This window comes from Nicotiana tabacum, chromosome 11 (assembly GCF_000715075.1).
Source record: "Nicotiana tabacum cultivar K326 chromosome 11, ASM71507v2, whole genome shotgun sequence".
Classification (NCBI taxonomy): Eukaryota; Viridiplantae; Streptophyta; class Magnoliopsida; order Solanales; family Solanaceae; genus Nicotiana; species Nicotiana tabacum.
This window is the reverse complement of record NC_134090.1, coordinates 8,374,415-8,386,215: the sequence shown is the minus strand read 5'-3', so window position 1 is coordinate 8,386,215 and position 11,801 is coordinate 8,374,415.

Below are 11,801 nucleotides of genomic sequence, written 5' to 3'. Positions count from 1 at the left end.
TTCGTTCCGTTAACCACCTGGAATCCACTCGAGGCCCCCCGGGACCCCAACCAATCATACCAACTAGTCCCAAAACACATTACGGACTTTCTTGAGGCCTCAAATCATATCAAACTACGCTAAAACCACGAATCGACCTCCAATCCAAGCTTTATGAACTTTAGAATTTCAAACTTCTACTTTCGATGTTAAAACCTATCAAATCACTTCCGATTGACCTCAAATTTTGCACACAAGTCATATTTGACATTACGGACCAACTCCAACTTTTGGAATTGAATTTTGACAGCGATATCAAAAAGTCCACTTCCGGTCAAACTTCTCAAAAACCTTCAAATTTCTATCTTTAGCCAAATGACTCCAAAATGACCTACGGACCTCCAAATTCACTTTCGATTGCGCTCCCAATACCAGAATCACTATACGGAGCTATTCCCAGACTCGAAATCTCAAACAGACATTGATAACCCTGATATGCACTTCGATCCAAACTTATGAGATTCTTCCAAAAATGCTAACTTCCACAATAGGCACCGAAACATTTCCGGGTCTTCCAAAACCTAGTTCGGACATCCGCCCAAGTCCGAAATCATCATACGAACATGCTGAAACCTTCAAATCCTGATTCCGAGGTTGTTTACTCAAAAATCCAACCTTAGTCAATTCTTTCAACTTAAAGCTTTTGAAATGAGAATTCTCTTTGCAAATCAACTCTGAACTTCCTGAAATTCAGTTCCGACCGTGCGCACAAGTCATAATACCTGAAGTGAAGCTACTCATAGACTCAAACTGCTGAACTACGTGCTAGAGCTCAAAACGACGGGTCGGATCGTTACAATTAGTGTATATTCCAAAGTCTGCCCTAAGGGAATTTAGCGTAAAGCGGCATCAAAGAAAAAGATGTGGTCGAGGTCAACCAGGAAGTAGTAGGATTCGTGATTGGGAAACGGTCGAGGTCGAGCACCAAGGCCATAACAATAATGGCTAGTTTTTGTAATAAGATATTAAAGATAATATTCTATCGAATATTCTATGCCCTTGTACTATTAGGGATTGGTAAGGACATGTTTCTTATAAATAGAAAAAAGAGACAATAGTGTAGGTCATGTAACATTGACTTGATAAGAACACTTTTCAAAAGAAGATTCTTTCTCTCTAGCAAAGATACAAACTTTACCTTTTACAATATTTTCGCACACATTATCACATATCATTCCATCAGATCCGAGAATAATTCGAACATTCGAAGATTTGTCTGTCATTCATTATTGTCAGAAGGAACAATTACCCATCTCATTCATTATTGGGTGAACGTTCCTCCTATTTATATTTATGCCATTTACTGCTATTTATTGTTTGATACCCCTCCATTATTGCTCACATCTTTTGGAATTTTAAATGTGCATTACCCGTAGCCTTCCACCGACTTTATTTTACGTTATCCATGCTGACAAGTTCTAAATCTAGAGTTATTATCATTAACTAAGTTTAACCCCTCATTACATAAAATTAAAAAGTTTAATTGAAAGTTTATATTGTTTGGTCAAACAATTTGGCGCTGTCTGTAGGAATCCTGGTTAAAATTTTAATTTCTTCTAGATCTATCACTAGCATGGATTGCTAACAAAAAAAAAGAATTTTTTTCCTTGTACACTCAGATCTGATATGATAGGTAAAGGAGAAAAAAGAACGAGGGTAATGACCGACCTAACCACCAATCTCTTGAACACCATCATGAGGTTTCTGAGATAGAAGGCGAGGACATAACGCCTAATGTTTCTCCCAGACGAGGCGGGTCCCTTCTCCCTTACGACAGTATCGCAACGTCCCGCAGTAAAGGAGCTTCCACATCCATGATGGAAGATACGCCACCAGCAATAAAAAATGTCCTTGAGCTTGGCTAATTGACATGCTAACCGACATCCTCCACAAGCCCGCTCAGGATACAGTCATAAAAAATGCAAGGACTTGTGTTACACCAACAACGGTCGAGCAGCATGGTCCTTTCCCTCCTCCAATAACAAGTATTACTCATAACACTGCTAATAGTGCAAGTGACGACACCCTCACAACTATTTTGAAAAAGATGGAGGAAATGGAGAACAAGAACAGAGTGCTTCGGGACCAAATGAGAAAGCACTAACAAAGGGCCGACAAAATACCGGGTGCCCCAAAATTCTTGACAAAGAGAAATGTTGGTCGGTTTGTCGAGCAACCACACAGTGATGAAGTTGCCCCGCATGCCATACAAAAGACCTTCAAAATGTCGCCCTACCAGAAAATATATGATGGTACAACCGATCCCGAAGACCATGTGACTCACTATGTCACTGCTGTGAAAGGCAATGACTTCCTTAAGGAACAAGTATCCTCCATCTTGTTGAAAAAATTCGACGAGGCCCTCAGTGGAGGAGCATTGACTTGGTATTCAGAGCTGCTCGCGCGTTCCATCGAAACATTCGAAGAGATGGACGGCAAGCTCGTAGCGGCCCATGTTGGGGCCAAAAAGGCGGAGGTAGGAGTGAACGATATATTCGCTATCAAACAGTCGCCCAGAGAGGGATTGAGGGACTTTCTTGCTCGATTCAACCGAGTAACGATGACCCTACCGAATGTATTGGAAGGAATGACTATCGCAGCTTTCCAAAACGGGCTGAGCATGAATGGTTCAAGGGTGACGAGAAAGTTATTGAGTTAGCTTATGAAGTATCCCCCAACTACTTGGGATGAAATATACAATGCCTATTATGCTGAAGTGAAAGCAGACGAGGACGACCTCAATGGGCCAACTCTCCGATTGACCTCGGTGCAAGCCAAGTCCAGAAAAGATTGAAGAAACGATACCAGAAGGTACCTTATGGATCCACGATCCAATCGGGAATGACATCTACCATATGTTAAAAGAGTCATTGCACCCCCTTCCCGCCACGAAGAAGGCCCGCCTAGACCAAGGACAGGGACTCACCGGAAAGAGAGAGGTATGCGTCTTTGTTATCTGCTCACAATTTTAGTGTGTCACTTTCAGAAATAGTCTATGCATTGGAGAACCTCGAATCGAAGGTAAAGTGGCCACAAAAGATGAGGTCAGATCCAAACATCAGAAAGTCAAATGCACTTTTCAAGTTCCACCAAGAACGAGGGCATAAAAATCGAGGACTACATTGCCCTAAGATAGGAGGTCATAAACATGCTTCAACAAAGACACCTCAAGGAGTTACTGAGTGATCAGGGAATGACCAACTTCGCCAGAAGACGCAAAGAACATCAGGGATCGCCGAAGCCACCCTCACCAATATGCACCCTCTAAATAATCATCGGTGGCAGTGACAACGCTTCTATTAACAACGTAAATTTCACTACAACCCATAATCTCAAACGGTCGATCACTCACGAACGGTATGACGAACGTGAAGAAAGTATCATCTTCGATAAGTCAGATACCCACAGTTTGGTTTTCCCTTACTACAATGCCTTTTTTATCACTTTACGAATTTTAGATACAGATGTGAGACGCATTATGGTAAACGATGGGAGCGACACATGCATTATCTACCCTCGGGTACTTGCACAAATGAAACTCGAGGATAAGATAGTGTTGCATTGCATCAAGTTAACGGGTTTTAACAATGTAGTTGAACGAACATCTGGAAAAATTAAATTCATCATCCTGAATAGCAGCGTGACTCTGGAAACCATTTTCCATATCATGGACCAGGACATGACATACAATGTTATAATAGGGAGACCATGGATACACGCCATAAGGGACATCCCTTCCAGTTTGTACCAAGACATCTAATTTCCAACCCCATGGGGAATATTCAGCATACGAGGAGAACAACGCACATCTCGAGAATGCTACCACATCGCCCTAGATTATATGACCACTAACAAATGAAAGGCAAAGCAAAAGAGGTATAACAATTAACAGGGCCGAGGTCGAGTTGCGATGAGAGAGAAGACATCATCAGAGACCCTGATACGGTGGAAGCCACAGAATCAACCATAGAAGACATTGACCCCATCTAACTAAATGGCAACAACCAGCGCAAGAAAGCTTACATCGGCTGCAAGCTTCAAGAACCAGGTAAATTCCGTCAATTCTTAACTATTAACGCGGACTTGTTTGCTTTTAGCCATGCAGATATGCTAGGTATCCCGAAAGGAATCGCTACACACCAATTGAACATCGACCCATTCCACCCCCGATGAGGCACGTTAGGCATAAGTTCAACTCCACGATAAACGATGCAGTACGTGAGGAAGTCACAATGTTATTAGAAAATGGTTCCGCCAGAGAGTCAAAATACCCCCAATGGGTCGCCAAAGTGGTCATGGAGAAAAAGAAAAATAGGAAGTGGCGAATGTATGTAGACTTTACAGATTTAAATAAAGCATGCCCCAAAGATTCATTCCCATTACCTCATATCGATCAACTCATCGATGCAACTGCCAGGAACGAACTACTGATTTTCTTGGATGCCAACTCAGGCTACAATTAGATCCTCATGGAAGAGGAGGATCAGGAAAAAGCCACTTTCATCACCCATCAAGGAACGTACTGCTATAGAATCATGCCTTTCAGATTGAAAAATGCAAGGGCAACGTACCAAAGGTTGGTAACAAAAATGTTCAAGGACCAACTCGGCAAGACAATGGAAGTCTACATAGATGACATGATGATCAAGTCCAAAAGAAAAGAAAATCACATCGATCACTTGAGAGAAACCTTCGACATACTCAAGCAATACAGAATGAATTTAAACCCCGAAAAGTGTGCATGCGGTGTGGCTTTAGGAAAATTCTTAGGTTTCCTGGTGTCATAGCGAGGCGTCGAGGTCAAACCCGACCAAATCAAAGCCATTGAAGGGATGCCAAAGCACTTAACCACCAAAAAATAGGTTCAGAGGTTGACTGGTCGTATCGCCGCTCTTTCAAGATTCATCTCGCGATCATCTGATAGGTTCCACAAATTCTTCGGTGTACTCAAGAAAGATAACGACCTCCAATGGACCTCCGAGTGCGCCTAAGCCCTGAAGGAGTTAAAGGCTTACTTGTCGTCGCCACCACTGCTTTCAAAACCAGAACCTGGTGAGTGCCTCATCGTCTACCTCGTTGTGTCAGAAGTAGCTGTGAGTACAGTCCTGGTCCAAAAAAATAAAGGTACACAATCTCCCATCTATTACATTAGCAAAACACTAGTCGACGCCGATACGAGGTACCCCCACCTCGAAAAATTAGCCCTGACGTTGGTCGTAGCTTCGAGAAAGCTTAGACCCTACTTCCAATGCCACCCTATCTCGGTAGTCACGACTTTTCCCTTAAGAAGTATTTTGCATAAACCCGAGCAATCGGGCAGGTTAGCCAGATGGGCTATAGAACTAAGCAAGCATGATATCACATATCAACCGCGAATGGCGATAAAGTCACAAGTCCTTTCCGACTTCGTCGCCAACTTCAGCACAAAAATGATGCCCGAAGTAAAAAAAGAAGCCGCCCACGCTTTTCCCCAAACACAAGATCTATGGATTTTGTACACCGACGGCACTTCTAACATGTTAGGGTCCGGACTAGTACTCGTACTCAAATTCCCAACAAGAGAAGTGATTCGCCAGTCCATAAGGTGCACAGATAACAACGAGGCAGAGTATAAGGCTGTGATTGCAAGATTAAGGCTAGCACTCAAGTACGGGGCGAGATGGGTAAGACTACGTTGCGATTCTCAACTCGTAGTAAACCAAGTTACAAGGACTTTCCAAATCAAAGAGCAAAGGATACAAAAATACCAGGCCGAGATCTGTAAGTTGCTGCCCCAGTTTGATGAATGTCAGCTCGACCAGATTCCTGGAGCACAAAACATCGAAGTAGACGGCCTTGTTAAATTAGCATAGGCTATTAAAATATTACAATCGGAGATAGAAATATGGTCACCCTCCTCTACTTATCGATAGATCAAATCGAGGTAAGAACCATAAACCTAACTTGGGACTGGCACAACCGTATTGTTACATATTTGCAGGATGGCGTACTCCTAGATGATAAAAAAGAAGCCAAGAAACTTCAGATGCAAACAGCAAGGTACAACATCATTCATAACAACTTATACAAGGGGACATATGGCGGCCCCTAGCGGAATGCCTAGGCCCAAATCAGACGCGACGCATCCTTGAAGAAGTCCACGAAGTCCATTACGGAGCTCATTCCGGCAATCGAGCTCTGGTCAGATGCCTCATATGAGCAAGTTACTATTGGCCCACCATGAAAAAAAGGCCGCAGATTTCGTGAAAAAATGCGAGCAATGCCAAAAATACGCCCCAATGATCCACCAAGTGGGTGAGCACCTCCACTCAGTCACTTCCTCTTGGTCGTTCATCAAGAGGGAATGGACATCGTCGAGCCCTTTCCAGCAGGGCGAGGTAACATATGATTTCTTTTGGCGTTAACAGACTATTTCTCTAAATGGATAGAAGCAGGAGCATTCGCCTAAATACGCGAATATGAGGTGATCACCTTCATATGGAAAAGCATTGTGTGCCACTTCGGCCTCCCTAAAGAGATCAGTTGTGACAACGGACCCTAATTTACTGGAAACAAAAGGTCGCCGAATTTTTTGAGAAGTGACATATCAAAAGAATACTCTCTACACCATACCACCCCGCGGGAAATAGGCAAGCAGAATCCTTCAATAAATCAATATTGAACATCATGAAGAAAAAGCTTGAAGACGCCAAGGGACTATGGCCGGAGTTACTACCATAAGTACTTTGGGCCTACCGAAAAATGCCGAAGAAGAGCATAGGAGAGACGCCCTACTCATTAGTTTATGGGACTGATGCAGTAAAACTGATCGTAGTCGGAGAGCCCATTCTGAGATACTCCCACGAGAGCGGGGCTAGGAACGACGAAAGCATAAGGCAAGAGCTCAACGAAGCCAAAGAATAGAAAGATATGGCCTACATAAGGATGATCTCCAAAAACAACATGCAGAATGCTATTACAACAAAAAGGCAAAGGTCATGTCACTCAAATTCAGAGACTACATGCTCAAAGCTAAAACACAAGCAGGCAAAGACCCGCGGGAAGGCAAACTGGGTACAAATTGGGACGGCACATACAAAATCATGGCAACAAAAAACAAAGGGTCATTCCAACTAGAGACAATGGAAGGAAAACTACTATCAAACAACTAGAATGTCACCCACCTCAAGTACTTTAACTTTTAAGAAAAAGCATTCTCCAAGTCGTACTCTATTTTCCCTCACTTGACTGTTGTCCCAATTGGGTTTTCTCAAGGAGGTTTTTAACGAGGCAACAAGGGAGACACTTGAGAGATGCCCTACTCAAGGTGGTCTGACCTCGCCATAATTAACTATAGGTTACATTTGACCTCATTCGAATTAACACATATTCGGACCTTAGCCATAATTAACTATAGGTTACATTCAACCTCATTCGAATTAACACTTATTCGACCCTCGACCATAATTAACTATAGGTTACATTTGACCTCATTCAAATTAACACCTATTCAACCCTCGACCATAATTAAATAAAGGTTACATTCGACCTTGCTCGAATTAACTAAGTATAGGTTACATTCGACCTCGTTTGAATTAACATCTATTCGGCCCCCGGCCATAACTTAATACGAGGTACATTCGACCTCGTTCAAATTAACACCTATTGGCCCTCAGCCATGATCAAACATAAGTTCTATCTCAACCTCATTCAACACATGTGAACCAAGTTTTAATAACTAAAGCGACCAAATAGTAAAACAAAAGAGAGGCATACAAACTCAAAAAGAAGGAAAAGAATCAGGTATGAGCAACGAAACTGGCATTTCATACTTAAAATATTTTTTTTACAAAGGCTAGAATAGACACCCACAAAAATATGTACACAAGTCTGCAAACAAAAAGAAGGAAAAACAACTAATCGCCGCCGAACCAAGCAGCGCCATCTACTTGATCGACCAGGCCATCTCCACCTGTCTCTCTACCATCACCATCACTATCGCCATCGGGATACTTATCCGCATACCAGGCATCATGTTCAATCTGATCCACACCCATATCCTCCTCGTCATTACCGAATTCCGGTGTAGCGGGGCCATAGCCACAAGCAATCCGAGCTATATGTGCCTTAGCACGAGCATCCTCGAAGTCAGCCTTAGAAACTTTCTTTGCCGCCATCAGATCTTTAAATATATCCAGTTGGGCCTCAGTGTGGATCCACTTCTCATACAGATCCCGCAGAATATCAGGAAAAGCAGAAGTGCAAGAAGAAGACGGCTGAGCAAATAACTGTGCCTTCTCGGCCTCAAGGGCAGCAACTCGGTCATTAAGGCTTGAAGCCTCTTTCTCTAGCTCCCCTATCCACTCATTGAGCCGCTCCTCTCTGAGCCTGTCCATCTCCAGATCACTCTCCCACTCAGAAGAAGAACGCGGATTACGGCCTCCAACGCTTCTACTTTCCTCGAAGCCCTCAAACGAGCCAATTCAGTATTTTCTAAGTCCGTTGTCTTTTCGGCGACCTCGCCATTCAGAGCATCCACCTTTATTAGACACTCTTCGAGCTCGGCCCACAGTGATATCACTTGGTCTTGGATATCGGCACATTGGACCTCGACTCCCTTGCTCACCTCAAGCTCTTCTTATTTATCTCTCAACATCCCCTCAAGAACATTGCATTTTCCAATGACTTTTACCAACTCATGATCTTTCTGTTTTAGCTCATCTTGGAGGGCCTCGAAGTTGCCACTATCACCAAACCACCAGTAGATCTCGCGGTTCTTATTGTGGTACTCACGATACTTCTTCTCCATCTTCTAAAAAAGGGCCTTACGCCTCTCCTCTCGGTGGGCACTCTCGATATCCAAAATCACAGTCTACAAAAGAAAACCAAGGGCAAACAACAAGTAAGAATGAAGTACAAAGCACATAATTTGAAAGGAAGGTCGAAAAGCTTACCCTAAGGGCGAGGCTGCCAATACTCCTTGATAGGGTAACGTCGTCAAGCTCCTCGAGAGTTCTACCCTCCACGTCAGAGCAAAGGGGACCTAAGTAAGGGACCATGTTCTCTGTATTCACCAGTAGGCCCCGATCCATGGGGATCACAATGGTTCGCGTGGACTCTTCCAACCTCACTTCAACTCGAGTAAACCCTTCGCTCATTATCCGTACCTTGTCGGCATCAAGATCGGAGCCCGTTTCATAGCCGTCTTCTGCAACACCCTAATCTCTCCCATAAGCAGACGAGGAAGGAACACCAGCCGTTAGGACGACTGCTCATCACTCAATGCCGGGAATATCCACACATGCCCCCCAGTTCCAGACTCAACATCATGAAGGGGTACTCCTTCTATGGCCCCCATTGATGGTGGGACCTCAGACAGCAAATCAGCGTTATCTTCAAGCACGATGGTAGACGGCTCACGATTATCCCTCACTGAATCCACGGCTCGGGTGATCCCATCGCCGATGTCTACTGATCTTCTTTTGTGAAAAATCAAACCCTCCTCGCTTGGGCGATGACTCCTCTTCTTCATCTATTAAATGACGCAAGGGGAAGTTTGGAGCTCTGTCACTGAAGCATTCGACGATCGAGCCGACCTAGTCGCAGCTGAAGGCGGAATGGAAGTAGATGACTGGGCAGGTCTGGCCGCAGTCACAACAGGAGCGGACTCTGAAGAAGTAATTTTCCTCTTACGAAAAGCAAGAGGAGGAGCTCTCGGCCTTCTCGAAGATCCTCGGGCCGAACAAAGCATATTAAAAGGTCATCATTCCTTACACGAGACAATAACAAGTAAGCGACTAGGAAGTCGCAACAAGTATGTAATGTAAATAAGTAAACTTACCAGTCACAGAAGACGCAGGCCCGAACTTCTTGAGGAAGGCCGACTATTCACGAATACCCGTTGTATGAGGCAGAACCCGGCTAACCCAATCATGAATCTCTTTGACCAAATGAGGGGGTGCAGTCTCGACTATACAAAGAAAGAATGAAAATGTCAAAACACGGCTAACACTGGCAATACAAACGCTTGATATAAAAAAAGAGAGAGAAGAGAAAGAGACTCTTACGGGCGTAATTCCAAGCCTCAGGGAACTCGCTCGCATTGGCCACCACGTCCTCGGTTTTGACATAGAAATAATTGAGCCAAAATTGACGATTTGCTTTATCGTCCATCTTCACCACTAAACATTTTTTTCCTCGGTGGTAAAGGTGCAACATCACCCCCTATGGAAACTAGGGGCGAAGAGATGCATCAAGTGACGAAGTGGCACCTCGACCCTGGCTAATTCCGCATATTTCATAAGAATGCATATAAGTTTGTATATGTTTGGAGAAAGTTGGGCCGGGCAAACACTGTAATAGCAGCAGAACTCCTCCGCCAATGGGAGAATAGGAAACGAGTAGCCGACATGGAAAGGATACGCATAGAAAGTGCAATATACATGGCGGTGTATTTTTACCACATTGTGCTTCGCTAGAATTAGGTCGATATAGGCAGGAATTTGAACTTTGCCCTAAACTCAGTGAGTCCGGCTTCTTTCATCAATGACACCGAGACCTCAGGGTCGTCCTCAGGAACCTTTGAAAAATCGGATCAAAATTTTTCACTACGAGGAATTATCTCCTCAATCGTAGATTTTTTCCTTAACGACAATAGAAATACTATCGTCATGGGGAGGCATACGTACCGCTAAAGGAATGGGGTCAGATACCCTACCAGAACTAGAAGATACATTAACCATTTTTTTTCTTTAAAGAAAAAGAGGATGTTGCAAGTGAAGAAGGGTTGAGAGCAGTTGGTATCACCGGAATCAAGGGAGGTAGATACATAGTAATGAATCTAAGAAGAACAGAACTCTAAATGAAGAATGTGAAAGAAGACAGAGATTCAATGTTAAGAGTGCAAAATGCAGGTAAATGATTTCATATCCCTATTTATAAGAGCTCAAGCACCAGGATCGAGAAACCAAACCGTCACTACCCAACATAGGAATCGAAAAGGCAGAGGCACGGGAAATGATGTAAGGCATCAGTAAAACACATAATAATGACACATGATATCATGACATCACTCTGAATCGGCGTGACCTTAGGTTGCGGCTCATGAAAGGCCACGTTACCACCTCTTCTGAAATTCCACTACTCGACCAACTCGCCTAGACTTCCCAACCACGACAAATAGGGCCCGCTCATCGAGGTCGTCCTGGGTCGGCCTCAATAAGCAGATGGACTAACTGTATAGGCCAAAATCTGCTTTAAGGGAATTTAGCGTAAAACATCATTAAGAAAAAAGATGTGGTCGAGGTCAACCAGGAAACAGTGGGATTCGTGACCGGGCTGTCAACAACGGTCGAGATCGAGCACCAAGGCCATAACAATAACGGCTAGTTTTTGTAATAAGATATTAAAGAGAAAAGGAGACAATAGTGTAGGGCATGTAATATTGACTTGATAAAAACACTTTTTAGAAAAAGATTCTTTCTCTCTAGCAAAGATACAAACTTTACCTTTTACAATATTCTCGCACACATTATTGCATATCATTCCATCAAATCCGAGAATAGTTCAAACATTCGAGGATTTATCTGTCATTCATCATTGTTTGACGGAACAATCACTCATCTCATTTATTGTTGGGTGAATCGTTCCTCCTATTTATATTTATGCCATTTATTGCTTGATACCCCTCCATTATTGCTCACATCTTTTGAAATATTAAATGTGCATTACCCTTAGTCTTCCACCAACTTTATTTTACGTTATCCATGCTGACAAGCTCTAAA